The sequence below is a fragment of the Canis lupus genome, chromosome 16, assembly GCF_003254725.2.
Source record: "Canis lupus dingo isolate Sandy chromosome 16, ASM325472v2, whole genome shotgun sequence".
Classification (NCBI taxonomy): Eukaryota; Metazoa; Chordata; class Mammalia; order Carnivora; family Canidae; genus Canis; species Canis lupus.
Window position 1 is genome coordinate 16,301,248 of NC_064258.1, and position 3,512 is coordinate 16,304,759.

Genomic DNA, 3,512 nt, shown 5'->3' on the forward strand with positions numbered 1-3,512 from the left:
AAATTTCATTTTAAAAATATCTTGTTTGGGCACCTGCGTGGCTCAGTGGGTTAAGCATCTGTCTTTGACTCAGGTCATGATACCGGGGTGCTGGGATGAAGTCTCGGGTGGGGCTCCCTGCTCAGCAGAAAGTGAGCTTCTCCCTCTGCCCTGCCCTGCCCCCCACACTTGTGTGTACTCTCTCTCTCAAATAAATAAATAAAATCTAAAAAAAGATCTTGCTTGTTTGAATCAGGATTCAAATAAAGGTCACGTGTTGAAATTGGTTGATATGTCTGTTAAGTCTCTTCTACCCCATAGGTTTCTTGACCCTGTGTGTGTGCGCACGTGCTCATGAAGGAACTGGGTCATTGCCCTGTCAGGTGTCTCCCAGCCTGGATCTTGCTGGTTGCACTACTGTGAGGCAGTGCTGTGTTCTATCAGCAGGCACTCACTGTCTGGTATCACTTTTGCTGATATTAACAGCAATTGATGATCAGCAATAGATTCATTAATTCGGTATTTGATCCTACACTGCTTCCCCTTTCTGGTTCTGGTTTTGGAGATACAAGAGGAGGATGGGACAGGGTTCTCAGTGTCCTCATGCATCTCTCTCCCAAAACTCCACCGTGGTTTCCCCAGACCTGTCCCCATGGGTCAGTTAGGATGTTTCCTGACCCCTGGACTCCTTTCTTTTTTTTAAGATTTTATTTATTTGAGAGGAAGAGTGAGCAAGACCATGAGTGGGGGGTGGGAACAGAGGGAGAGGGAGAAGCAGACTTCCCGCTGAGTAGGGAGCCCAATGCAGGGCTCTATCCCAGGACCCCGGGATCATGACCTGAGTCAAAGGCATACCCTTAACTGACTGAGCCACCCTGGTACCCCCTGACCCTGGCACTCCTGATCGGTAATGATAAACACCTGTAATGTGAAGGAATAAGTGAATGTATGTAATAACAGCCTCCATCGCTCTGCAAATCATTCTCATAGTTATCCTGGGCTCCCAGCAGGATCACTGACTCGGGCTGGGACAGGCCAGGCAAGGAAATGTCTTATGGCAGGGAAGTTTTCTCAGCATCCATCAATTCGTGTTACTGGTTCACCAACCAGTACACATTCAGATCCGTAGTCCAGAGCTGAGGATGGAGCACAGTGTTCTGATTGTGGCCCCTGTATAGAAACTTCCAGACCACAAGGGAATAAGGATGTGTTAAGAGCATGGGTTTTTCAGTCTGGCTGACCGGGATTTAGATATCAACTTTACCACCTAATTAGCTGTGTGACATTGAGCCAGTTACTTATCTCCCCATAGTGGGCTGATGATGGCTCTCAAGATACCGGGTCCTAATGAGTGTAAACTCTAAATGTTACCTCATTTGAAAAAGGGTCTTTGCTGATGTGATTAAATTCAAATCTTGACAATGGAGGGACTAGTCTGGATTTTCTGGGTGGTCCTAAACAAAAGCACAAATGTCCTATGTGAGAGAGGCAGAGGGAGACCTGACATGCACACAGGGGACAGGGTGCTACGGAGGCGGAATTGAGAAGGATTTGAAGATGCCGGTCTTAAAGATTGGAGTGATGTGGCCACCAGCCAAGGAGTGCCGGCAGCCACCACAAGCTGGAAGAGGCACGGACCAGTTTCTCCACTAGAGCCTCCGGAGGAAGTGGCCCTGCCACCTTGATGTCAGACTCTGAAGAGAAAACATTTCTGTTGTTCTAAGCCACTAAGTTTGTGGTGATGCATTACAACAGCCACAAGAAAAGGAATCCACCTCCCAATGCCTTGGTTTCCTCATCTACACTTCGTAGTGGGCCCCCTTGGGTGGGGGAAGAGACAGTCCTGCGAGTGGGCTAGGAGGCCACCCCGCTAAGGGAAGCCGGGCCCTCTGCTCAGTGTCAGGTGGCTGTGCTGCAAAGAGCCTCCTCAAGCCTCCAGGGTGCTGTTTCCCACCACCTGAGATGGAGGAAGGGAGCAGTTGTGAGACGGAGGGAAGAAAGGAGCAGAGGGCAGGGAAAGGAGTGTATGCGGGGCAGAGGGTCAAGGAACCAGCAGGGACCACCCTTTCCCCTGAGATGGGGCCTGGGGGGTTAGGAGAGACCCCATGGGTTCCCCTGGCTGGCCTGAACAGGTCAGGTGGGCCCACCTTGGAGCCACTCGCCGGACCATCTGACTTGGGAAAGCCCTGCTCCTCCTGAAGGCCGGAATATCCCACACAGCTGGCTCACAACTCACATGGCCCTTGTGATGAGTGTGTCTTCTTGTGATGGTGTCTTCTCGAACTCAGCTGGGTGAGGGCAGGCATCAGCTCAGTTTTGCTCACTGAAGCATCCCCAGCACCTAACACACAGTAGGTGGTCAACACACATTTGTCCACAGGGATGGATGAGTGAGCCAAAAGATGCCCAGAATGAGTGGCCAGTCTGGGGTATCAGATAGGGTCCCAGAAGGGTACCTGGGAGAGGCCAGGCATTGAGTTCAGCATTTAGGATTGTCCCTTGAAGCTTCAGAGCTACTCCTGGTGCTGCTGTCTCCATCCTGCAACCAGATAGGTGAAGCAGCCTGCTCAAGGTCAGCCTGCTCAAGGTCAGCCGGCTTGTCGGGCAAAGCTGGGCATCAACCTGCATCTACAACGCCCGGCCCTGCCTTTGAGCTCCATGCAAAGTTCTGGGCGACATCAGGGACAAACACAACACTTGACAACTGCCTCTGTGTGTTCACTGTCACCCCACCTGTTTCCTTGGAGTGATTGGCCATAAAATGGGGAGATGTAAAAGGACACAGGGAAGGTGCAGAGTGGCTGAGGGTCCAGGGGAGGATCGGCTCCAGGCGGGTGTCTGGGGTGGGGCTGGTCAGTTCTTCAGCCACCCAGGACCAGCTCAGTAGAGAAACCTGCTTAATCTTTAAGCTTTAAGAATAACACTGGATTTACAGGATAAGACAGAACAGCCCCAGAAGGAACCACCTCCCCTCACTGTCCAGCTGAGATGAAAATGTCCTGAACGGCAGAAGAGAGTGGACCCTGGGTGGGGAGGTGTGGGCAGGGCCAGGGCTCCCCAGCCGGCTCCTCGCACCGCCCAGCGCCCCGGCTCTGCGGCTCTGCACGGGCCAGTGTGGGCACGGTGGGGGCTTCCTCTCCCGCCAGGAAACCACCCGGCACGTATCCGCTGTCGATCCTGAAGATTCCTGCCCTCTCCCCATTTCTTGCATTCCTGATCCAGGGCTCCCGTGTGGTCAACGTTTGTGGTCATGACACTGCGACTGTGATTTGTATGCGGCCTTATTTTACGGAGTTACCAACCGAGCTATTTACAGGTGAGATGACAGGTTGAGATCTGCAAACAGGGAGGTGGGACACGTGTGGAGGAGTCAGGGAAACGGAATTAGCTTTTTGTAACACTGCTCGGCCTGCTTCTGTGTGTATTTGCAATTTTCCATCGCAGACCATCTCCCCGGAGGTGCCGAGGTGGGGGCGGGAGGCGCGCACCTGGAGACCGGCCGCTCCCGCGTGGCTCCACCCGGGCGTCCGGGG